The following is a 27,250-nucleotide window of genomic DNA, read 5'->3' as shown; positions in this document are numbered from 1 at the left end:
AGAAACTTATAAATGTTTCGAGACACGGGAGACAGAAAAATAGAGGAGAGACTGCACGATGAAGACGGGGTAAGTGACGTGCACACACACACGGAGGTAGTGGAGGATAATGGGGGTGAGCTGGCGGACTGGGTGGAGACCCAGTGCGAGCACCTGGATGGCCTCCTCCAGGAACGAGGGGAGGGAGTATGCCCCCTTGAGGCGAGTCACGACCAGGTGAGTTCGGTCGTGCTTTGCGAGGTTGAGAGGAGGAGTGCTGTGGATGGGTGCACGGAAAGCTTGGGGGGTATAGAGGCCCCGGAGACCCTTGTGGGGACACAAATCCCCAGTGTGGTTGTCCCTGTGTGTGTGGTGCAAGGTGTGAGTGCCCCCGCGTGTGTGAGTGAGGCACGGAGTATGGATGAGACACCGCGGTTGAGTGCCCCCGCGTGTGTGGATGAGGCACCGCGGTTGAGTTCCCCCGCGTGTATGAGTGAGGCACGGTGTGTGGATGAGGCACAGAGGTTGAGTGCCCCCGCGTGTATGAGTGAGGCACGGTGTGTGGATGAGGCACAGCGGTTGAGTGCCCCCGCGTGTGTGAGTGGTGTGGTGGCGATGGTGCCAGAGTATGTGCTTCCCAGCACGCCGTGTGTGGATGAGGCACCGTGTGTGGAAGAGACCGTGTGTGTGGATGAAACGGCCAGTGTGGATGAGGCACCGCGGTTGAGTTCCCCCGCGTGTATGAGTGGGGCACGGTGTGTGGATGAGGCACCGCGGGTGAGTGCCCCCGCATGCGTGAGTGAACGGCCGTGTGCAAGGTCGCTGTGTGCAAGGGAGACCGTGTGTGTGAGAGAGCGGTATGTGAGGGAGATGTCGGTTGGCATGCGGGAGCACGCAGCCGCGTCTCCCCGTGTGAATGTGATGGTGTGGACTGTGTGCGTCGTAACACGCAGGTATGCGTGTGTGGAATGGAGACGGAGACGGCGACAGAGGAGAGAAAGCCGAGTAGCGGCTGTGGTTGTTTCGGGGACCGTGCCGGGTTCACCCAGCAGTGAGCACGAGGTTCGTGCTGTGCAACGCACGAGACCGCCACGTGCTCGCTTGCGAGAGTGAAGTCCCGGTCCGGAAACGCCAGCGGTGGATTTGCCGATCCCGCGGACGGACAAAGTTTAGGCAGGACTACGGATTTGGACCGGACGGGTTCTCCACGCGATCGTGTGTGTTAAGCTCCAACGGGCAAAGCACATGTGTTCGCGTGGGGAACCCCTCGAGACGTGGGGCTTGTGTTTTTTTTTTATGCGCACGGTGACGTCATGGCTGCACGTGTGGTTGGAATCCGGCAGGAGGGGTATCCCGGCCGGATGGTACCGTCCAAGGAGGGACGAGGTACACGTGCAGCTGCATGACGTCACGGGCAGGTGCAAAGTGCGCGAGTTGCCGCGCTGGTGATGCGCATGGAAAAAAAAAAAAAAGCAAGCCTCACTTTCGGGTGCAAAGGATTCCTGGGCAAGGGGTGGAAGACCCCCTTACTAGGGCACAGGATGGAAACTAGTTAGGGGGAAGGGTTAGCTTAGTTAGACCGACTTCATGGGGCAGGGGCAAGTCCTCATGGAGTCCGTGGAATGTATTAGTTTGAGGGATTGTAGCCAGATTTAGGTTGGGAAATAAAATGATTTATTTGAGACATGGACAGACTTATGAATGTGTAGAGGGGACGTAGTTTAGCTACGTAGTGTTAAAAGGAACGTGCTATAGTATAAGGGACGACGTGGGAGCACGAGTTAGTTAGGGGGTGCAGATAGAAGGATGGCAGAGTTCAGTGGTGTGTGTGTTGAAGAGTTGGTGAGTGAAGTGGAAGCATGTGCTTGGCGAGTGAGTGAGGCCAGCGGGTCTGTGTGTATGGAGTGAATGGGGAATGCATGGTGCGATGAGTGATTGGGGGGAGGAGTGACTCCCGCCCAAGGGACCCCGGGGTCAGTATAAAGTGAGTTAGGGGGTTAGTCAAATTGAAAAATGGAGGTCGTTTTGTTGTTGGTGGGAAAGTAGGCTCGAGACCCATTTGGAGGGGTGCAGGAGCCCTGTTGACGGGCTTGGGAGCGTGGCTGCGAAAGGTGAGTATCGCTGAGTGGGTACCCCGGGCACCAGGCTAGTCGGCCGCGGTAGGCCATGGGCCCATGGGGGGCCGGGATAGCGTAGTGGGCACGGGTGCGTCTGCTTGGTGCGGAGGCCCGGGGCGCCATTAGCCGCGTGGGCAGTGTTGTGGGCACGGGTGACCCTCGGAAAGGGGCCCGGGAGGCCGGCCTGCCACGTGTGCGTTTCAGGGGAGGTGCCATGGGGGGCACTCCCCGGTGTTAGGGAGCTGGTAGGCTCGGAGGCAGTGTAGTGCCCGGGGGTGCCATAGCGGGAGAATCGGCAGAGGGTCGTGCCTGCCAAAGGGAGCCACGTGTCCCAGCCAGGAGACCGTGTGAGGGCACGGAGAGAAAATTGGGGGGCGAGGCCCGAAATTGTGAGGACACCAACACAGGCGACGGGAATCTGGGTTTATAGAACCAATAGTTTAAGCGAGAGGCGCTTGTTGAAAGCCCCGGGGTAGTTTAACAGTTAAATGGTTAGGGTAGATTAGGAGATGTACCCCTCCGCACCATCCATCCCCTCGCTGTCGTTGTGGGCCGCTGGACCCACTTGGTGTTAAGATCGCCGAACTCTGGGGAGGCCATTCTGAGGCTTCGTTGGGCCTCGACACAGGACGCCAGCTCTCCCTTATTCCCCTCCGGGAAGGGAACGTAGGGGTTGGGAGTAGGCTAGGTGACAGGATAGGTTAGCCGAACAAGGACGATAAAGGGGGTTAGGGGACAATTTATAGTGGGGAAGTAAACATAAAAATAAAAATAAAAAAAAAATAAGTGGGGGCTAAATTGGTTTTTCACAAATTAAGGGAGTGGGTATGTACAGTGACAGGCAAAGGCGATAGGTTGGGAGGGAGACAGGTAGGTAGGTCCGAGCCCACCTTCCAAGTGGCCAGCACCACCGCACTCCCTCCACCAACCTCCACTGAACGGCAAAGGCTGGCCAACTTCATCGGCTGGCCGTGTTTTGCTTCAAGGCGGAGGCCGGCCAACTTCATCGGCAGCTGTTGTTTTGCTGCGAGGCCTGTGCCAGCCAGTTCATCTGCCGGCTGTGTTTGCCTGCAGCGGCCTTCTTCTGCGGGCTGTGTTTGCCTGCTGCCTTTGCCATGCCATGCCCACTGCCCAGGTTCACCAGCCCCGTTGAATTTTTGCTTTGCCCCCCCCCCCGGTTCATTGCCATGTGCGCCAGGATCGTAAAAGCAACAGTTTGCAAGCTGCAAGAACTGCCCTGTTGGCAGCTACAACACGGGCCTGCAGTGGCGGCCCGTGCACCGTGTTTGTGTTCATGCATCCATTTGTAGTGTTCATTGCGTGTGCCACTTGAGCTGGCACGGAGACTGCGTTTGTGCAGCCCATGCACCGTTGTGGTTCACTGCGTTCAGTTCAAAAGGGAAGGCCTTGGACTGCGTGTGAGCAGCCAGCCACGTGCCCTGTCACCTGCATTGTTTTGAGCCAGAGACTGCATGTGGGCAGCCTAGCTCCCTGCTAACTGCTTTCTTTTTGCAGAGTTCAATGATCCTGGGCCATGGTTTAGTGTAAAATTTGTAAGTTAAGGTTAAGAGGTACTGTACATATGAGTGCGCCCCCGGCATGTCTGTCCTAGCGCCGGCAATTTTATTTAAGTCGTCCGTGTGAGTGAGTTTGTTTAGATAGTTACGCAGCCCTCAGGTTATTTATTTTGGGGACACGAATACCATGAATGTCGCACTCAGGGATCCGTAGGTAAAATGTACTAGGGGAAAACTACACATGATGGCACACGAAAATTTGACGACTCGGGACGAGTCTGTAAAAAGGGGAGGGGGTAGTGTTGTGGTTACCAAATTCGCAAACCACCATTCAGGTCCCTTAGGTGAGGTATCTCGGTAAGTACATGTGTAGTTAGGCCCAAACCCGTTGTCTAGTGGGAATACATGTCATTTATGCGTGCTGCGACTCTTCAGGATAGCCGTTTTTCTTTTACTATCTTTAATTTGGTCCGACCGCCATTGTTACCACCACCAACCACATCAACCACCCACCGCGGCGCCGCTTCACGTCACACCTCGCAACCGTCGCATCGCCACCGTTCTTGCGCCGCTTGTGGGTACCGGTGTTGGACTCGTGCAGGGCGCGCGCTGAACAGCGTGTACAAAACCACGGATTTTCCACTTCAAAAACGGATCAAAAACGACACACGCCCACTTTTGTGCCGTCCAATCGGTGAGCGAGGGGAGATTTGGCCCCGCCCCCAGGGCGTTGGAGGGCGATCGATATATGCAAATTTATGGATCAAAAAGCATTCACGCCCACTTTTTCTCGGGCCAATGGGGAGCGAGGTGAAAGGTCGAAGGCAGAGGGTCAAAGATGAGAAGGCGAAGCCACGGGGCTTATATAAGCGACCGTGTTCGTCAGTCACGGAACAGAGAGTTAAGACTTCGCGGGCGGTGGAGTTGGGAAGAAGGAGCAAAAAGGAGCTGGTCGCCGTCGTGTGCGTTGGAGTCGGAGCGGAGGGGAGGGAGCTGTGGAGAGGCGGCGAGGGCAGACGAGGGGGTGCTCGCGTCGTGCAGGGAGCTGCACCCCAGGGAGGCCGACAGCGCGACCTGGCCGAGGTGGAGACGCTCGTCGCGGGACTCGAGGCAGAATAGGAATCCTCTATACCCCGAGCATCAGCAACCCCCCCCTGTTTCCCCCCGCGCTGAGATAGTGCGACCAAGGGGGCCCCTTTCCCACCCCCTACCAGACACTGCCCGCGAGGCCCGCGGAGTTGAGGCACCATCGCCGCTCCACGTCTCATCACCAGACGGGTAGGCCCGACCCGGTCTCGGCCTCAGGCCCGCCTCATCTTTGAGGGTGTTCTTTTCCTTGGTTTTGGGTATGTGTTGTCGGTGCCGTCTGTGAAGTAAAATTGTATAAGTGTTGCCGTGTGCTCGCGTAATCGGTATTAGATCTGCATTGTCGCATTTGCTTTTTGTGTAAATTGCATTGTGTTTTTCTTTTCTATGTGCTTTTGGTGGAATTGAATATGTGTGCTTTCCGTTCATCGCGAATAAATGTGCTTTGTGTTGAACTGTTTCCCGCTTCGCTTCGTCATTTCTTTCATTGAATCCTCATCTTGCTTCACGTAAAGGGTTGGTAGTGGGCTGAATACGCCCGATAATTAATCGAACCGTCGAGGTCGACGAATAACACCGCTCGGTTATCCCGATAGTACGGAACGGGTCGCTTAAGTGGCCCGTGTCCGAAGTCGACCTGCGGCGAGGTGCGATCGCCCGGTCTACCCTCCGTGTGGGTACTTAGGTAGGTCGAATTTGGCGAGCAACCCTATCCCACGCGGGGGCTGATTGGCTCGATCGCGGTGAGACCGAAAGGTCCACCCGTGACTGGTTCCCGGCGTTAGTCCGAGAGGGTCACGACTGGATTGTCCGTCCGGTGGGCGACGTGCCGCGATTCGAGTTACGTGGCCGTTCGCACGCCGGCGGGCGCGAATCCGTAACAATATATATATATATATATATATATATATATATATATATATATATATATATATATATATATATATATATATACATATATATATATATATATACATATATATATATATATACATATATACATATACATATATATATATACATATATATATATATATACATATATATATATATACATATATATATATATATATATATGTATATATATATATATATATATACATATATATATATATATATATATATATATATATATATAAATATATATATATATATATATATATATATACATACATATACATACATATATATATATATATACATACATATATATATATATATATATACATATATATATATATATATATATATATATATATATATATATATATCTCTCGTGCAGCCTGTGGCTGCTGGTTGCATCATTGGTTGGGACGTGGCTATGCCGCTGATGCAGTGTCCCCTTACCAGTACACTGGTACTCATTTTGCCGACCTCGGAAGGATGACAGGTTGAGTCAACCTCCTGGTGTATTAATTCAGCGGCCAACAGGACTTGAACTCAGGACCGATCCCAAGCCACCACCCTAACCACTAAGCCAACACCAGGCTAAATCACCGAACTGTCATATTAAACACACACCTCCCAGAGATGCCCAAAATATCAAATGTCCAGATTGGATAAATGAACACTTTTTTAGCATCGGAACTGTTGCTGAGTTCGATTCTGGAGCTTAAATTTTGTAATCCGGCTTAGTTTAAGAGATTCTCGAGGTTATGCCATGTGCTGAAATGAAATAAAGCTACGAATGCTGGTGTTGCCAGGCACTTATAAACATTGCAATGTATCCAGTGATTCATAGGTATTCGATCAGGCATTCGATAATATGAGTGAGGAAAGTGAAAAAAGGAAACTTTATCATTAAAAATTTTTTGTGGCCTGTTCCAAATCAAGGCATGGTTGAGCAGGCCAAAAAAAAACAGGCGGCTTCAGACCCCAGCGAGGTAACCCAGGATGTGCCTTAAGATCACAACAAGAATGTGGTGGCCAAGGATGCGCCTGATAAAGGATATAATTAAATAAGGCCGAATCTCCTAAAATACCCAGACAAGGTAGGATGGAATGACACCACAATACAACATGACAATCCTTTTACAGATTGTCATAACGACATCATTTGACATTTTTCTCAATCCCACAACAAATAAAATGCACAATTACACTAATGCACACTACAAATCTACAACTACCTCCAACATCGGCATCTTCATACAATTGTTACTATTGACAACTATAACAAAATTGTCTGCCAATGCCTTCCAAACATTGTTCCAAAATTTGTTTCAACATGCTTTCCTTATTGATTCTCTATTTGAGCAGTGATACAGTCAACAGCCGATGCTGGATTTCTTGGTCACTCCTACCATGGTGTCAGGCACCCTGTCATTCCCCGACACCACCAAATCTGCAGGACCTGATGGTATCCACCCAATACTCCTGAAGGTTCTTGCAGAGATCCTGGCTGACCCTCTAACCATCCTTTTCAAAGAAATGTGAATTTGTGGAACTGTTCCTGATGACTGGTGGAACACTGTTGTTTCCCGATCCACAAGAAAGGGTCCAAGGAGGAGGTCACCAATTGCTGCCCCATAAGCCTAACAAGTGCATTGTGTGTGTAAGGTTATGGAGAGACTTGTGAAGTCGGCTATCACTGGTGATGTGACAAACTCCTCGCTTTTCTGAAATGCTCAGCATGGCTGAGTCAAAGGGAGATCCTGCCTCGCCAACCTCCTCACCACTGTGGAGATAGTAACCCATATGCTAGAAGAGGGGTCATCAGTCGACACATGCTATTTAGACATCACCAAAGCCTTTGACTCAGTCAACCGCACATTCTCCTCAAGAAACTTACTAGCTATGGAATTGCAGGAAAAGTCAAGGAGTGCCTGGCTGCTTTCTTAACCTCAAGGCAGTTTAGAGTCAGTGTTGATAGCGTCCTCTCCGACAGGGCTCTTGCACTGAATGGTGTCTCTCAAGTCTGTCATTGGTCCCCTCCTATTCATAATCTACATGAATGACCTGCCCGACCACCTTGTTAGCCAATGCATGCTCTTTGCCAATGATGTGAAACTCATCTGTAACACGATGACGTAACATCTGTTCATCTGTTTGACGCCTCCTTGAACTCATTGGCTCGATGTGATGCGGTTGTGTAAATGGCCTGGCAGATGTTATTTGTCATTAAACGTGCATTTACTCGTCTTACACCATGGGTGTTTATCCCTGCCAATTTGGCCTTCATCTGACCTCTACTTGAATACATTGTCCCAGCATGGTCCCCTAGTCTTCAGCACGACATCGTCAAAATCAAACGTGTTCAACGGCTCGCGACCCGGATGGTTGTCGGTCTCCGTCCCCTCCCATACCACGTCAGGCTTTCTCGCCTAAACCTCTTTTCCATGCAGCACCAGCACCTCCAAGGGGATATTATGGAGATCTTTAAGATTGTGCGGGGTTATGCAAACCTTGACTGAAATCAGTTTTTCATCTTTCCTCAAGATAACGCCCGGTGTGGAGCCGTGGACACCCTCTGAAAATCTTCAAGCAGAGAGCGCGAAGAAATTTCTGCTCCTCGGATTTTTCCCATCGAATTGTGAACCTGTGGAACGCCCTCCCTTCGGATGTGGTTGTAGTACCATCAATTGTGGACAATTGTGGATTAAAGCTAGACTGGATTCCGTGTGGACCCAGCTTGTTCCAGACATTATTTAACATTTTTGTCATAAAAATACATCCTTTTTCACGTATTTTTTTGCACCTTTTAATAAACTTTGTCTGCACTGTTCTTTGGCAACCGAAATCCAAGTAATGGTCTGCTCCTCGTAGATTTTAAAATTCGCACAATAATGCATAAATGTACCATGAGAAATCCTTTCATGAAAATGATCATCATGGGGCAAACGGCCCAACAAAGATTGATGATGATGTTGATGTTGATGTTGATGTTGATGTTGATGTTGATGTTGATGTTGATGTTGATGTTGATGTTGATGTTGATGTTGATGTTGAACAAATTGCCTCTTTTTCGATCTCTCGATGTGGTATTTTAGCGATGTATTTTGGTGTATTTTCCAATGTTGCGAGTCATGAAAACGATTGAGAATAAGAGGTATGCCTTTTGAAAGTTTAGGGCTTCACTATTGCCTCTTGTAGTTTTGAAAGCTAGATCGTTTTGTACATATTTGAATTGGTGGCCTTTTTTGTTTTCATGTGCCACCCAAAATATGGAACACAACCCGTACTCCATGATACATGGCACAACCACACACACTTCAGTGGTGCTGCAACCAGCGGGAAGAACTTCCATTTGAATGCCAATGCAACTTGCATCCGCTAACGATAGAGAGGCTGGCGGTGGTAGGGGTACACACAAATGAATACGTGTTACTCCAAAGTGCCACATACTTGCAACAAATGCTTTTTGCTATCAAATGAGAGCAAATTGCAATTAATGATTCATGTGAACGTTGTAGCTTTCATCGGTCGTCGTTATACACCTCACTGTGCAACTCCCCAAACATGATGGTTATAATGTGCAAACACGCTCCATCCATACATCACGGGCTCGCTTATGGAGTTGCCTGCGCTCACAACAGGAACTGCTCGGTTCCAGATAATACCGGACTAATTCACCTGAGACACTTATTTTGATAATCAAGCAAGCAGAACAGAGAATGAGGAAATAATTTGCTGTTTCACGAACACAGCGATGCCGTGATTGAAAGAAAATAACTAATTTATGATGAAGTATATTCTTTATGTGATTATGAACTAACTTTCCCAAAGTTTCAATGGGAATTCAGTGAAGTGGTAGGTTATGGTGAAAACTACTCATGGAGATGGTGAACAAGTGCACTGCGTTATCAACGCGACATATTGCATTCAATCAAAATTATGAAGCAAATTCTTACTCTTCTGCTATAAATGGACGGAGTGTGTGTGTGTGCGTGTGTGTGTGTGTGTGTGTGTGTCTGTGTGTGTTCTGATGTGCTAGCCACACCTTTTGACACAGGGGTTCAAACTTGCCATGAAAACTGTTCATTCCACTATAAGCCTCCCCCCCCCACTACCCCCCAATTCCCCACCTACCTTAAAACTACCCCCACTCACCCCACCCTGTGTGCTTGCTGCCATATACTGGGTACCCCTTTCACTCATGGGGCTCTTCACTCCCCCAGAGTGGTTTTGCACTTTGCCTCACTTCCTGCCCCAACCCCCACCCCAGTTACTCTCATCACCCCCCACTATGTGTTTGTTCTGATTTGCCAGGCAAACACCTTTTGGCCCAAGTGACTCTAAATTGGAATCAAGTGTGTACATTCCTCCAGGATGGATTTGCACTTTGACCTTCCCCTACCTCAACAACCCAAGCCCCCAACAATTCCACACCTTCCCATCCTCACCCCTAAACTCAGGTTGACCTGGGCAACCAGGTATCAACCCCACTCGACTTTCTACCCCCACATGCCCTCCCCCACCCAAACCCACTTCATATTCCCCCCTGATCCCACCCATCCCCACATTCCCTCCACATATTCAGATTTCTCTGGGCAAAGAACGGGTATCTTGTCCAGTGTATATGTATATGTATATATATTTTTTTCATATATATATATATATATATATATATATATATATATATATATATATATATATATATATATATATATATATATATATATATATATATATATATATATTCTAAATGAACAGGAAATAAAGATTAAATGTATACTAGTGGGGCGTGCGAACACATTGTGCAAACATACGAACTGCGTTTCCTCATTGTCTTGGGTCGCTCACCTGCATCTGATTTTTCATTTATTTATTTGTTCATATATGAATGCTGTACGACGATCCTGTGATTTTTCCCAATGTATCGGCTTCGATGTCTGTTGACACACAAAATTAACGTGCTTCCCCATTTTCTCGTGTTGCTTACCTGCATTTTTTTCATTTATTAATTTTGTCACATCTTTATTTTCATTTATCTATGTTTTCATTCACAGATGTTGTACGACGATTGTGTGATTTGTATTTTCCTGGTGTATCGGCTTCAATGTCCATCAGCACGCAAAATTTCAGTTTTCTACATCACCCCGAAGGTACCGATCTTGAATATCAGTCAGCGAGTGAGGAGTCAGTGGTTAGAAAGAGCTTTATATTGTTGTGGTTACCAGATTCGCAAACCACCATTCAGGTCCCTTAGGTGAGGTATCTCGGTAAGTACATGTGTAGTTAGGCCCAAACCCGTTGTCTAGTGGGAATACATGTCATTTATACGTGCTGCGACTCTTCAGGATAGCCGTTTTTCTTTTACTATCTTTATTTTGGACCAACCGCCAGGATTACCATCACAATTACAACCACAACCACCGCTTCACCACAACCGCCACGACCTTCCCGTCACACCTCGCCACCGTAGCATCGCCACCGTTCTTGCCCCGCTGTGGGCACCGATGCTGGACTCGTGTAGGGCGCACGTTGAACAGCGTGTACAAAATCACGGATTTTCTGCTTCAAAAACGGATCAAAAACGACACACGCCCACTTTTTGCCGTCCAATCGGTGAGCGAGGGGCGATTTGGCCCCGCCTCCAGAACGATCGATATATGCAAATTTGTGGATCAAAAAGCCTTCACGCCCACTTTTTCTCGGGCCAATGGGGAGCGAGGTGAAAGGTCAAAGGGAGGGGGTCAAAGGCGAAGTTACGGGGGGATAAAAGGACGGTGTTCGTCAGTCAGAGTCGGAACGAGAGAGTCAGAAGAGTCCAGGGTCGGAGAGTCAAGAAGAGGAGAGTCGGAAGCAGAGGGTCAAGACTTCGCGGGCGGTGGAGCTGCTCGTCGTGTGCGTTGGAGTCGGAACGGAGGGGACGGAGCTGTGGAAAGGCGGCGACACCAGACGAGGGGGTGCTCGCGTCGTGCAGGAAGCTGCACCCGAGGGAGGCCGACAGCGCGACCTGGCCGAGGTGGAGACGCCCGCCGCACATAATAAAGATCCTCCATACCCCGAGCATCAGCAGCCCCCGCCTGTTGCCCCGCGCGCTGAGATAGTGCGACCAAGGGGGCCCCGTTCCCACCCCCAGCCAGGCACTGTCCACGAGGCCCGCGGGTTGCGGGGCCATCGCCGCTCCGCGTCTCATCACCAGACGGTTAGGCCCGACCCGGTCTCGGCCTCAGGCCTGCCCCATTCTTGGGGGATTTCTTTTCCTTGGTTTTGGGTATGTGTTGTCGGCGCCGTCTGTGAAGTAGAATTGTATAAGTGTTGCCGTGTGCTCGGTAGTCGGTATTAGCTCTGCACTGTTTTCACTTTTATGTTTGCTTTTTGTGTAAATGGAATTGTGTTTTCTTTTTTTTTGTGTGCATTTGGTGGAATTGTATTTGTGTGCTCCCCGTGTGCCGCGAATAAATGTGCTTTATTGTTGAACTGTTCTCCCGCTTCGCTTCGTCTTTTCCTCCATTGAATCCCCATCTTGCTTCACGTAAAGGGTTGGTAGTGGGCTGAATACGCCCGATAATTAATCGAACCGTCGAGGTCGACGATAACACCGCTCGGTTATTCTGATAGTACGGAACGGGTCGCTATGGCCCGTGTCCGAAGTCGACCTGCGGCGAGGTGCGCATCGCCCGGTCTACCCTCCGCGTGGGTACTTAGGTAGTTCGAATTTGGCGAGCAACCCTATCCCACGCGGGGGCTGATTGGCTCGATCGCGGTGAGACCGAAAGGTCCACCCGTGACTGGTTCCCGGCGTTAGTCCGAGAGGGTCACGACTGGATTGTCCGTCCGGTGGGCGACGTGCCGCGATTCGAGTTACGTGGCCGTTCGCACGCCGGCGGGCGCGAAACCGCAACACTGGTGTCAGGTCGTGCGATACAAATTCATCGCCTCCTCACGGCACTGGTAACGGCGAACAGGAAAACGGGCTGTCCTGTCTCCGGATAAATTCACGGGAATCGGTCCAGGGGTGAGAGATGCGACCCCCGATTCCCTCCAATTTACGGGCGTGTTAAATTAACCCTTCACGAGAAGCAAGATGGCGTCTCAACGCGAGCGGGAGCCGGGGGTATTAGAAATGTATATGTGTAGTAATGTAGAATCCATGGTCCAGATGGAATCCCCGAGCAGGAAATGTTGATTGTGGAGGAACAAGGACTCGCCCAACTGAACCCAGGGCCCGAGGTGGGTGCGGCAGCGGCCGCGGTGTATGACACCTCCCCCCCCCCCCTCTCCACCAAGACCCTTCCCCAACCCCTGCCGAAACGGCTCACTTGAGTGCATCCGACATGGCCCAGCTATTCACCATGCTGGCACAAATGAATGCAGAAATAAAAAGCATGAACGAAAAGATTGATGCGAGTACACAGCAAATGAGGGAAGAAACGAAAAAGCTGCGGGGTGAGACGCAGAACATGGGCCGATGCCTGCAGGCGGGCATGAAGGCCGTTAGCAGGGAACTCGGAATGGCGACTCCACGTGTGGGAACGAACGAGCTGGAAGGGGGTGCAACGGCTGACAGGCCCGCGGTGGAGGCGGGTAAGGAAAAAGTAATTCGGGAGACAAGAGACGAGGTGAAAGTAATTGCGAGGGAGAGAAAAGAACAATTAATACGGAGAGCAAGGATGAGGTACGCGGAGATCGTGAAAGAGCAAGGAGTGAAAAACAGGGAAGGACGGGAGCGACTTAAAGAGAAAGCAAGGTTGACCTACATAAAGATAAGGGAAAGACGCCAGAAAGAAGCAGAGACCAATAAACACGATGAAGACGGGGTAAGTGACGCGCGCACACACACGGAGGCAGTGGAGGACAATGAGGTTGAGCTCGCGGAGCGTGTGGGGACCCGGTGTGAGCAGCTGGATGACCTCCTCCAGGAACAAGGGGAGGGAGTATGCCCCCTTGAGGCGAGTCACGACCAGGTGAGTTCGGTCGTGCTTTGCGAGGTTGAGGGGACGAGTGCTGTGGACGGGTGCACGGAGAGCTTGGGGGGTGTAGAGGCCCCGGAGACCCTTGTGGGGACACAAATCCCCAGTGTGGTTGTCCCTGTGTGTGTGGTGCAAGGTGTGAGTGCGTCCCCGTGTGTGGAAGCGACCCCGTGTGTAAGTGGTGTGGTGGCGATGGTGCCAGAGTACGTGCTTCCCAGCACGCCGTGCGTGGGTGAGGCACCGTGTGTGAGTGAGGCCGTGTGTGTGAGTGAGGCACCGCGGGTTAGTGCCCCGGGTGTGTGGATGAAACGGCCAGTGTGGATGAGGCACAGCGGTTGAGTGCCCCCGCGTGTGTGAGTAGTATGGTTTGTGTGAGTAGTGAGGCACGCGTGAGTGAACGGCTGTGTGCAAGGGAGACCGTGTGTGTGAGAGAGCGGTATGTGAGGGAGATGTCGGTTATATGCGGGAGCACGCAGCCGCGTCTCCCGGTGTGAGTTTAATGGTGTGGACTGTGTAAGGTCAGAACACGCAGGTATGCGTGTGTGGAATGGAGACGGAGACGGCGACAGAAGAAAGAAAGCCGGGCAGCGGCTGTAGTTGTTTCGCGGACCGTGCCGGGTTCACCCAGCAGTGAGCACGCGGTTCGTGCTGTGCAACGCACGAGACCACCACGTGCTCGCTTGCGAGAGTGAAGTCTCGGTCCGGAAACGCACGCGGTGGATTTGCCGATCCCGCGGACGGACAAAGTTTAGGCAGGTAAATGGATTTGGACCGGACGGGTTCTCCACGCGATCGTGTGTGTTAAGCTCCAACGGGCAAAGCACATGTGTTCGCGTGGGGAACCCCTCGAGACGTGTGGCTTGTTTTTTTATGCGCACGGTGACGTCATGGCTGCACGTGGGGTTGGAATCCGGCAGGAGGGGTATCTCTGCCGGATGGTCCCGTCCAAGGAGGGACGAGGAACACGTGCAGCTGCATGACGTCACGGGCAGTTGCAAGGTGCAAAGAGCGCGAGTTGCCGCGCAGGTGCTGCGCATGGGGAAAAAAAAAAAAAAAACAAGCCTCACTTTCGGGTGTACAGGATTCCTGGGCAAAGGGTGGAAGACCCCCTTACCTGGGCACAGGATGGAAACTAGTTAGGGGGAAGGGTTAGCTTAGTTAGACCGACTTCATGGGGCAGGGGTAAGTCCTCATGGAGTCCGTGGAATGGATTAGTTAGAGGGATTGCAGCCAGATTTAGGTTGGGAAATAAAATGATTTTTTGGATTTAGGAGACAGTGACAGACCTGTGAATGTGTAGAGGGGACGTAGTTTAGCTACGTAGTGTTAAAAGGAACGTGCTGTAGTTTAAGGGACGACGTGGGAGCACGAGTTAGTTAGGGGATGCAGATAGAAGGATGGCAGAGTTCAGTGGTGTGGGTGTTGAAGAGTTGGTGAGTTGTGAGGTGGAGACATGAGTGAGTGAGGCCAGCGGGTCTGTGTGTATGGAGCGAATGGGGAATGCATGGTGCGATGAGTGATTGGGGGGAGGAGTGACTCCCGCCCAAGGGACCCCGGGGTCAGTATAAAGTGAGTTAGGGGGTTAGTCAAATTGAAAAATGGAGGTCGTATTGTTGTTGGTGGGAAAGTAGGCTCGAGACCCATTTGGAGGGGTGCAGGAGCCCTGTTGACGGGCTTGGGAGCGTGGCTGCGAAAGGTGAGTATCGCTGAGTGGGTACCCCGGGCACCAGGCTAGTCGGCCGCGGTAGGCCATGGGCCCATGGGGGGCCGGGATAGAGTAGTGGGCACGGGTGCGCCCGCTTGGTGCGGGGGCCCGGGGCGCCATTAGCCGCGTGGGCAGTGCAGTGGGCACGGGTGACCCTCGGAAAGGGGCCCGGGAGGCCGGCCTGCCACGTGTGCGTTTCAGGGGAGGTGCCATGGGGGCACTCCTCGGTGTTAGGGAGCTGGTAGGCTCGGAGGCAGTGTAGTGCCCGGGGTGCCATAGCGGGAGATTCGGGCAGAGGGTCGTGCCTGCCAAAGGGAGCCACGTGTCCCAGCCAGGAGACCGTGTGAGGGCACGGAGAGAAAATTGGGAGCGAGGCCCGAAATTGTAAGGACACCAACACAGGCGACGGGAATCTGGGCTGTTAGAACCAATAGTTTAACTGGGAGGCGCTTGCTGAAAGCCCCGGGGTAGTTTAACAGTTAAATGGTTAGGATAGATTAGGAGATGTACCCCTCCGCACCATCCATCCCCTCGCTGTCGTTGTGGGCCGCTGGACCCACTTGGTGTTAAGATCGCCGAACTCTGGGGAGGCCATTCTGAGGCTTCGTTGGGCCTCAGCACAGGACGTTAGCTCTCCCTTGTTCCCCTCCGGGAAGGGAACGTAGGGGTTGGGAGTAGGCTAGGTGACAGGATAGGTTAGCCGAACAAGGACGATAAAGGGGGTTAGGGGACGATTTATAGTGGGGGAGTAAAAATAAAAACAACAAAAAAATAAGTTGGGGCTAAATTGGGGTTTGACAAATTAAGGGAGTGGGTATGTACAGTGACAGGCAAAGGCGATAGGTTGGGAGGGAGACGGGTAGGTAGGTCCGAGCCCGCCTTCCAAGTGGCCAGCACCACTGCACTCCCTCCACCAACTTCCACTGACGGCAAAAGCTGGCCAGCTTCATCTGCTGGCTGTGTTACTGCAAGGCCTGTGCCGGCCAGTTCATCTGCTGGCTGTTTTTCTTCGAGGCCTGTGCCGGCCTGGTTCTGCGGGCTGAGTTTGCCTGCAGCGGCCTTATTCTGCGGGCTGTGTTGCCTGCACCTTTGCCATGCCATGCCCACTGCCCATGTTCACCAGCCCCGTTCAATTTTGCTTTGCCCCCCCCTGTTCATTTCCATGTGCGCCAGGATCTGAAAGCAACAGTTTGCAAGCTGCGAGAACTGCCCTGTTGGCAGCTACAACACGGGCCTGCAGTGGCGGCCCGTGCACCGTGTTTGTGTTCATGCATCCATTCGTTGTGCTCATTGCGTGTGCCACTTGAGCTGACACGGAGACTGCGTTTGTGCAGCCCATGCACCGTTGTGGTTCACTGCGTTCAGTTCAAAAGGGAAGGCCTTGGACTGCGTGTGAGCAGCCAGCCACGTTCCCTGTCACCTGCATTGTTTTGAGCCAGAGACTGCATGTGGGCAGCCTGGCTCCCTGCTAACTGCTTTCTTTTGCAGAGTTCAATGATCCTGGGCCATGGTTTAGTGTAAGATTTGTAAGTTAAGGTAAGATGTACTGTAAATATGAGTGCGCCCCCGGCATGTATGTCTTAGCGCCGGCAATTTTATTTAAGTCGTCCGTGTGAGTGAGTTTGTTTAGGTAGTTCAGCCCTCAGGTTATTTATTTTGGGGACACGAATACCATGAATGTCGCACTCAGGGATCCGTAGGTAAAATGTACTAGGGGAAAACTACACATGATGGCACACGAAAATGACGACTCGGGACGAGTCTGTAAAAAGGGAAGGGGGTAGTGTTGTGGTTACCAGATTCGCAAACCACCATTCAGGTCCCTTAGGTGAGGTATCTCGGTAAGTACATGTGTAGTTAGGCCCAAACCCGTTGTCTAGTGGGAATACATGTCATTTATACGTGCTGCGACTCTTCAGGATAGCCGTTTTTCTTTTACTATCTTTATTTTGGACCAACCGCCAGGATTACCATCACAATTACAACCACAACCACCGCTTCACCACAACCGCCACGACCTTCCCGTCACACCTCGCCACCGTAGCATCGCCACCGTTCTTGCCCCGCTGTGGGCACCGATGCTGGACTCGTGTAGGGCGCACGTTGAACAGCGTGTACAAAATCACGGATTTTCTGCTTCAAAAACGGATCAAAAATGACACACGCCCACTTTTTGCCGTCCAATCGGTGAGCGAGGGGCGATTTGGCCCCGCCTCCAGAACGATCGATATATGCAAATTTGTGGATCAAAAAGCCTTCACGCCCACTTTTTCTCGGGCCAATGGGGAGCGAGGTGAAAGGTCAAAGGGAGGGGGTCAAAGGCGAAGTTACGGGGGGGATAAAAGGACGGTGTTCGTCAGTCAGAGTCGGAACGAGAGAGTCAGAAGAGTCCAGGGTCGGAGAGTCAAGAAGAGGAGAGTCGGAAGCAGAGGGTCAAGACTTCGCGGGCGGTGGAGCTGCTCGTCGTGTGCGTTGGAGTCGGAACGGAGGAGACGGAGCTGTGGAAAGGCGGCGACACCAGACGAGGGGGTGCTCGCGTCGTGCAGGAAGCTGCACCCGAGGGAGGCCGACAGCGCGACCTGGCCGAGGTGGAGACGCTCGTCGCACATAATAAAGATCCTCTATACCCCGAGCATCAGCAACCCCCTCCTGTTTCCCCCCCGCGCTGAGATAGTGCGACCAAGGGGGCCCCGTTCCCACCCCCAGCCAGGCACTGTCCACGAGGCCCGCGGGTTGCGGGCCATCGCCGCTCCGCGTCTCATCACCAGACGGTTAGGCCCGACCCGGTCTCGGCTCAGGCCTGCCCCATTCTTGGGGGATTTCTTTTGCTTGGTTTGGGGTATCTGTGGGCGGCGCCGCCTGTGAACTAGAATTGTATAAGTGTTGCCGTGTCCTCGGTAGTCGGAATTAGCACTGCACTGTGTTTTCACTTTTATGTTTGCCTTTTGTGTAAATGGAATTGTGTTTTTCTTTTTGTGTGCATTTGGTGGAATTGTATTTGTGTGCTCCCGTGTGCCGCGAATAAATGTGCTTTATTGTTGAACTGTTCTCCCGCTTCGCTTCGTCTTTTCCTCCATTGAATCCCCATCTTGCTTCACGTAAAGGGTTGGTAGTGGGCTGAATACGCCCGATAATTAATCGAACCGTCGAGGGCGACGATAACACCGCTCGGTTATTCTGATAGTACGGAACGGGTCGCGTAAGTGGCCCGTGTCCGAAGTCGACCTGCGGCGAGGTGCGATCGCCCGGTCTACCCTCCGCGTGGGTACTTAGGTAGTTCGAATTTGGCGAGCAACCCTATCCCACGCGGGGGCTGATTGGCTCGATCGCGGTGAGACCGAAAGGTCCACCCGTGACTGGTTCCCGGCGTTAGTCCGAGAGGGTCACGACTGGATTGTCCGTCCGGTGGGCGACGTGCCGCGATTCGAGTTACGTGGCCGTTCGCACGCCGGCGGGCGCGAAAACCGCAACAATATATTAGATGTGGGAAAAATTCCATGCCCATGAAAAAGTGGGAGAATTGTGTATTCAACCTGTGGGTCACCGAAATAGCTCAGATGGCAGAGCACTGGTACGGTTTTCCAGAAGATTTGGGTTTGATTGCTGGTCTGGGCCTGTAATTTTTCTCACATCTTCATATAATCATTATTTGCTGTTCATATATAATTGTGTTATGATGCCCCCTGTGGTGAATAATAGCAGTCATAGAATTGGGACCCATGGGGGGGGGATAAGACCCTCCAAAAGAAGGGTAATTCTGCAGGATAATTCTAATGGTAATAATAAAGGGTAATTCTAAAGGGATTTCTCAAGGATAATTCTAAAGGGTGATTCTCGAGGGTTCTAAAGGCATATTCTAAAGGGTTCGAAACGGTAATTCTACAGGATAATTCTCGAGGGCAATTTTCCAGGATAATTCTAAAGGGTAATTCTCCAGGATAATTCTAAAGGGTAATTATAAAGGGTAATTCTATAGGTTAATTAAACAGGATAATTCTAAAGGGCAATTCTCCAGGATAATTCTAAAGGGTAATTCTCCAGGATAATTCTAAAGGGTAATTATAAAGGGTAATTCTACAGGTTAATTAAACAGGATAATTATAAGGGGTAATTTTCCAGGATCATTATAAAGGATAATTCTAGAGCAGGGTGGGGAACCTCCAGCCTCTGGGCCGTATATGGCTCGCGAGACCGTTTGGTCCGGCCCGCGAGGCAATTCATAAAAATAAACAAAAGCAACCTCAGAAATACAACACAAAAAAAACCTCCAGACAGCAATTATTTTTTCCTAAAAAAATAAATTAAACGGACAGCTAAAAACGGACAGCTGTCATCTGTCTGTTTCACGTTCAGGGTCAGCGAATGCAGCACGTGCGTAACGTAATGTGTGATCGCGTAATCTCACGTCATCATTTCATTCAGTAGATGCAAACATGGCGACTAACAAGAAAAGAAAGGTAGATGTGGAATGTCGCACTTTCCAAGAGAAATGGGCAAACGATTATTTATTTGTGGAAGTAAAAGGCAAGCCAGTATGCCTAGTTTGTCGGAAAGCGCTCTCGGTGATGAAAACGTCCAACCTCGAGCGTCATTACAGCTCGTAACATGCTAAACTGGACGAGTTGAAAGGACAAATGCTCTTGGATAAAGTTAACGCTCTTCGGCGGAGTTTTAGTGCTCAACAAGCAGTCTTCATTTTAAGACCACAATGTGACCGAGACAACACTACGCATGCTAGTTTTGTGGTGAGTGAGCTAATCGCTAAGAAGCTGATGCCGCATTCAGAAGGAGAATTTGTGAAGGAGTGCCTTGTTGCCGCTGCGGAGTTGCTCGTACCGGACAAAGTAAAATTGTTCCAAAGTGTCAGTTTGTCTCAAATAACTGTCTCAGATCGGATTACTGAAGTGGCATAAGATATTGAGAAAATACTGAAGGACACTGCAAGAGATTTCCAGTTTTTTCTCTCTGGCCTGTGATGAGACAACAGACATAACAAACACCGCCCAACTAGCCATTTTTGTGCCGGGGATTACAGCTGAGTTTGATACGAGCGAGGAGTTGCTGTCTTTGCAAGCCATGCATGGCACCACCAAAGGTGAGGATTTGTTTGAGCAAGTTGTTTTGGCTATGAACAAATTCGAGCTGCAGTTTGACAAGTTAAGTGGCCTGGCCACGGATGGAGCCCCAGCCATGGTTGGCACGCAAAAGGGATTGACTGCATTGGTCAAAAAAGAAATGAGTCGTCTCGGTCTCGATCCAAGTGAGTTAGTTGTATGCCACTGTATCATACACCAAGAGAATCTGTGTGCACAGTCCCTGAAGCTCAAAAATGTGATGACAACTGTCATTTCCACCATAAACTTCATCAAAAGCAAAGGGCTGAACAGCCGCCAGTTCAAGGAGCTCCTGAGTGAATGAGAGTCAGAGTACGGAGATCTGGTTTACCACTGTGAGGTGCGGTGGCTGAGTCGCGGAAATATGCTCACACGGTTTTACTCACTGAGAGAAGAAGTGAAACAGTTCATGGAGATGAAGGGGAAACCTGTCATGTAACTCAGTGATAGCGAGTGGCTGTGTGATTTGGGCTTCATGGTGGACAATACCAAGTACCTGTCAGAGCTGAACGTCAAGCTCCAAGGTCCCAACCAGCTTCTCAGCTCTCTGCAATCAAATGTGAAATCATTTGAAGCTAAACTAAAGCTGTGGCAAGTGCAACTGGAAAGGGGAAACACTGTCCACTTTCCCACTCTGCTCGAACAAAAGCCTGCTGTGACATCTAAATATGCTGCTGAGTGTGCAAAACTCCTCCAGGCATTTGGAGAGAGGTTCCAGGACATGAAAAGTAAACAAAGGGAACTGAACATATTTGCTACGCTGTTTAATGTGGAACCAGCTGATGTGCCTGACAACCTACAACACAAAATCATTGAGCTGCAAAGCAATGACAAGCACAAAGCTAGGTACAACAACCTCCATTTGCTCGAGTTCTACAAACTATGTACGTGCTGAGGATTTTCCCATTCTGAGGAGACATGCACTGAAGTTTGCATCACTGTTTGGGACGACCTACAGCTGTGAGCAGTTCATTTCAAAACTGACTCTTGCAAAGACTCGGTTCCGCTCAAGACTGACACCCAAACCTGCAAAACCAGCTGCGAGTAGCATCATCATCACTACCACCTGACACCAAATGCCTCGCCAAAGAGAAACAGTTCCAGCCATCGCATTAGGTGAGTCCGATATATGTGTTCAATAATTTTGCATGGCCCTCGAAGGATGTTCTAAAAATCGAAATGGCCCTTGACAGGAAAAAGGTTCCCCACCCTTATTCTAGAGGGTAATTCTACAGGATAATTATGCAGGGTAATTCTAAAGGGTATTTGAAAAGGGTAATTCTGCAGGATAATTCTAAAGAGTAATTCTAAAGGGTAATTCTTCAGGATAATTCTAAAGGGTAATTCTTCAGGATAATTCTAAAGGGTAATTCTAAAGGGTAATTCTAAAGGGTAATTCTAAAGGGTAATTCTAAAGGGTAATTCTAAAGGGTAATTCTAAAGGGTAATTCTAAAGGGTAATTCTAAAGGGTAATTCTAAAGGGTTATTCCAAAGGATAATTCCAAAGGATAATTCTGCAGGATAATTCTAAAGGGTATTTCAAAAAGGTAATTCTGTAGGATAATTCTAAAGGGTATTTCTAAAGGGTAATTGTAAAGGGTAATTTCACAGGATAATTATAAAGGGTAAATCTGAGGGGATCTAAAGGGTAATTCTAAAGGGTAATTCTAGAGGGTTCTAAACTGTAATTCTATTGGATAATTCTAAGGGGTTCTAAAGGGCAATTCTAGAGGGTGATTCCAGAGGGGAATTCTCAAGGGGGATTCAAAAGGGTTCTAAAGGGTAAACTCTGGAGGGCAATTCTACAGGATAATTCTAAGGAGTTCTAAAGGGCAATTCTAGAGGGCGATTCAAGAGGGTTCTAAAGGGGAATTCTCAAGGGGGATTCTAAAGGGTAATTCTAAAGGGTTCAAAACGGTAATTCTCGATGGCAATTCTACAGGATAATTCTAAAGGGTAATTCCACAGAGCAACTCTACATGGTAATTCTAGAGGGCGATTCTAAAGGGGTATTCTCAAGGGGGGTTCTAAAGGGTAATTCTAAAGGGTTCTAAAGGGTAATTCTAGAGGGCAATTCTACAGGAAAATTCTAAAGGGTATTTCTAAAGGATAATTCCAAAGGGTTCTAAAGGGTAATTCTAGAGGGTAATTCTACAGGATAATTCTAAAGGGTAATTCTACAGAGTAACTCTACATGGTAATTCTAGAGGGCGATTCTAAAGGGGAATTCTCAAGGGGGATTCTAAAGGGTAATTCTGGAGGGCAATTCTACAGGAAAATTCTAAAGGGTATTTCCAAAGGGTAATTCCAAAGGGTAATTCTAAAGGGTTCTAAAGGGTAATTCTCGAGGGTAATTCTACAGGATAATTCTAAAGGGTAATTCTACAGAGTAACTCGACAGGGTAACTCAACAGGGTAATTCTAAAGGGTAATTAGAAAGGGTGATGCCAAATGGTAATTCTACAACGTAATTTTAAAAGGTTCTAAAGGGTGATTCCAATGGGTTTCGTTCGTTTCTTGGCTTTGCCTATTTTCATGTTAAAAATGCCAAACTGAATTGCTTTCTTCAGACACACACAGGTGAGATGGGGGTTTTTTTCTAAGAGGAGAAAAACGTATAAACTGATGTTAAGATGTCAAAGGATAGAGAACATTAGCAAAATGGGATGATTGGTTTTAAGAATATGGTTAAAAAACATGAAATGCAACACGATGTGCAGTCAATTAAAGTGGTGTCAAAATAAGGCCTCAAAGTGATTAAATAAAAAAGAAAGAAAAACTTTTGAATCCCAGATGATCATCTTGGAAGGTCCATGATGACCTCGACAAAACTTTGTTAATTGTTACTACAACTAATGCAACTATTGTGGGTTTGGGTGATATGGAGATTAAATTGTGTTATTCGATTCCCAGCAATCAGTGTTTGGTGCTATATTTCGTATATAATAGCCACCAACTGATTAATGGTGAGATGTACACAGTACTCCTCTTAATACAGGTGGGTGGGTTATCATTTGTGGTGTGGAACTCAATTTTCTTTAAAATCACCACTATATATGCTTATTAAATCAATTAAAAACAATTCCACACAACTCCCTCCTTTTATACACATTCAAATGCTCAGATTCCAATGAACCATCATGCCACTGAGTTAATGGGTTAAGAATTCCGAGGACGTATGCAATTAGCAAGTTCAAAATTTGCCACGTAATTAGTGTGCTTTTGATAGGATTATGAGCACAGTCTGCATATCAGACACGTACAACGTGCTGTTCGGTTTTTTTTACATATCAATTAGAACCTTGAGTCCAATGTTCAGCTGTTCGACCACCGGGCCCTTTTCAAATGGTAAGCAAGGCCTTTGATGCTCGGTGTAATTGCCAGCCGAAGCCCCACCCACAAACCCTCGTACATTATACACAGACCGCCATAATTGGTACCGTGCGACTGGTGTACACAAACATATCGCACGGATGTGTAAATGAGCGATGAAGATTGCACTGATGTGGGGGGGAAATCCTTCATGAGCAATTCAAATACTTTCCACGTAAAGGGCATTGAATAGGCTGATCCTAGCTCAAATAATGAACTTAATTAGATTTACCGGTTAATCTCACACAGTACATTCCGTGAACGTTATGGCATTTTCGAATTTCTATGCTTTGGATAAACAGTGGAATAGAACTCCCAACCCCACCCTCTAACCATTCCATTATCCTTTTCCTCCTTCGCACCTCGTCCAACCGAACAAACAAGTAAACCAGAAAACATCTCAAAATGCAAATCCCACCGCAACAGTCGTGATGGCAAATATGCGGAGAACAAATGGAACAGTCCAGAGCTGAACCTTTTGCCAACTCTTCGTGGAGAAACTAATGATTGTGGAACGATATTTGAGAAAAAGATGCGAAACTAAGCAAACATCTTTTGGATGAAGATCAACTCTGTGGTTGCCTCACGATGTGCTGCCATTTTGTCTGAATCTCTCCGTTGCTCTGCCCTGAGAGTGTGCAGTAAATTTGTTTGGTTGAGACGGTGTAAAATTTTGCCCAAGTGCTGCTAAACTGGAGGTTTTTGGATGTGCAAACAATTTGTGTGTTCAAATACATAATTCAATTGAAATAAAATAAAAACACCAGGCTGTAGAAATATATATATATATATATATATATATATATATATATATATATATATATAATTATATATATATATATATATATATATATATATATATATATAAAAATATATATATCTACATTGAATTAGAAGTTTACCACCACTAATTAGCTATTTGTGCCTGTTGTTTGTGTCCTTCAGGACATCCCCAAAAACAGTAAGTTTCCTGTTTGGAATGATTTCCAAATTTGACAGACAGACTCAAGCAATTGCTTTACCACGGGTGTGCATGTGTGCTCAGGACGAGATTTTCTACAATTTGCCAAATTCAGAGCCAGAGTATGACAAAACTGTATTTACTGTGATTTTGCCCTTTGACATTTTGACCGAATTAAATTATTAATTCTCATCATGAGGGTGTGTTGACAATATTACGAAAAAAGCTCAAATGGTAAAAAAGAAAAAAAAGTTTATGCCCTGGACACACACACACACACACACACACACACACACACACACACACACACACACACACACACACACACACACACACACACACACACACACACACACACACACACACACACACACACACACACACACGTCATTGCAAGAGCCTGTCTCCTGCTGTTTCGGCTCGTAAATGAACATGTTCTGGGGAAGTGAAAGTAAACTGAGAACATCATCCTCCACCATGTGAAGACCATTGAGGACTTTAATTAAGTCTCTGTGAAGACAATTACAGCATGGTGTTGGCTCAATGGTTAGGGTGGTGGGCTTGGGATCCTCAGGATCTGAGTTTAAATCCTGTTTTACATGGAATTAATACCAGGTGGGGTTGACTCAGCCTTTCATCTTTCTGGGGTCCGAAAAATGAGTAGCAGCTTGCTGGGATGATTGATCCATTCGAGTATCCTGTGTTGGAGTGGTGACCTGTCCAGGATTGCACCCAATAGCCCAGAAGACTGCTTTGGCATCACCAACACTGTGCAGAGTATGGTCCCATTGGATAGTTGGATGGAACACCATTGAGACCAAACTTTGTATCTGGTCATTTGAATAGTTCAGGAAAAAAAAAATCAAAGTTTCAAAGTAAGAATTAACAAGATATAAAAGCTGAATTCCTTTTTCTTTAAGTGAAGACGCATGACAAAATGTCTATTTCCAGTTACGACTGGAGTACATCAGGGGTGTGCACTGGCCCCCACATTTTTCAGCACTTGTATAGACTGGATTCTGGGGAGGATGTGGAGAGATCAAGCTGCAGTGCATCGTTTGGGAATCTCAAGATCTCTGACCTTGATTTCACAGATGATGCAGTCATCTTTGGGGAGATGCTGGATATCCTTACGGGGGCCTTCGAGGTGCTGAATGAAGAGTCTGAGCCGCTGGGATTACGGGTTTCCTGGGTCAAAAAAACTAAGACCTAGGCTTTCAGTGACCTCTTGGATGCTGCTATTTTGTCTGTGCCTGTTTGTGGTCAGCATGTTGAGTTCGTGGAGAGATTCACTTACCTTGGCAGTGATATTCATGTCTCTGCTGGCTGTGAGCCAGAGGTCAATAGACGTCTGGGTTGGGCCTGGGGAGTCATGGATTCACTGGATCATGGGGTGTGGTACTGTCGGTACCTATGCAGGAGGACTGAGTCTGAGTCTTCAGGTCCTTGGTGCTTCCAGTCTTGTTCTATGGATGTGAGACTTGGACTCTGACCAGGGATCTGAGACAGAGACTTAATTCCTTTGGTACCAGGTCTCTTCGGAGAATCCTTGGCTATCGCTGGTCGGACTTTGTGTCCAATGAGGGGTTGCTGAGAAAGACTCAAATGAGGTTTGATACTTGCACAATCTGTGAGCGTCAGCTGCGCCTGTATGGGTATGTGGCTCGTTTTCCTGACACAGTTCCTTCTCACCAGATTCTCTCAGCGAGGGAGTCTCGTGAGTGGAGGAGCCCAATGTGCCGACCACGTGCCTCGTGGTTGCAGCAGGCTGATCAGCATCTCAAGGAGATGGGGATGGGCCAGTCATCTGCCTGGGAGATGGCCAGACGGAGAACCTTGGAGTGCCGGTGAAAAGTGGACACAGAGACACGCTGCTCCAGCGCATGCTCCAATACCTGACCTGATGACTGTGGAGGTGCCGCAAACAATATTGTTCCGCAAACAAGAATTTCTGCATTTTCTTGTGATGTTTTGCTTTCATTGAATGGAATGATTGATGATCTGTAATCATTGTTATTATGGGACTCAGAATTTACTTTAGGCCAAAATCGCTGGATTTATTGTTACCCCACGCAGTGAAAGTGAAAAGCAGGGTGAAACAACTAGTTCATGTCCGTCCATCTGTCTGTCTGTCTTTTCAGTTTATGATCGAGGAACAACGTACAGTAAACCCTCAAATATTGCGAGTTCTAATATCACGGGTTTTGACCAATCGCGGGCAACCCATTATGTTCTGACTTAGTTATCGCAGTATTTAATTTTGGCCAATCATGGTTTTTGAGCTGAAATAAGTCATCATTTGCATCTGCATGTACGATTACCTTCCATGAGGAGCCTTTTTTGTTTCCTGCATATCGTTAATTGTCGTAATCAGACCAGCATATGGAATTAAGCTAAATTTAATAATGAGTCATCATCGAACAGGTCATGGCATACGGAGATCCTGTAATGCAAGATAGACTCGATCTAGTGGACACACAACAGTTAATAATGGTGCTCAAGCGTAAAACGATGGACAAAATTAATTTGTGTGAAAAGGC

The 27,250-nt window shown here is 48.6% G+C and overlaps 1 long non-coding RNA gene across 1 annotated transcript in view; it reads left to right on the top strand.

Annotated features, from left to right (window-relative positions):
* The window catches only part of LOC147016924 (uncharacterized), an 80,441-nt gene extending 53,597 nt beyond the window's left edge, over positions 1-26,844 (top strand). The window contains exons 2-3 of the long non-coding RNA XR_015049701.1: positions 10,648-10,743; positions 26,406-26,844. This is a non-coding gene — a long non-coding RNA (uncharacterized LOC147016924). The remainder of the gene's footprint in view (positions 1-10,647; positions 10,744-26,405) is intronic.
* The last annotated feature ends 406 nt before the right edge of the window (positions 26,845-27,250 follow it).

This window comes from Eptatretus burgeri, chromosome 11 (genome assembly GCF_056783735.1).
Source record: "Eptatretus burgeri isolate ZD-2024b chromosome 11, Ebu_testis_v1, whole genome shotgun sequence".
NCBI classification, from domain to species: Eukaryota; Metazoa; Chordata; class Myxini; order Myxiniformes; family Myxinidae; genus Eptatretus; species Eptatretus burgeri.
This window is presented reverse-complemented; position numbering and strand designations above follow the sequence as displayed.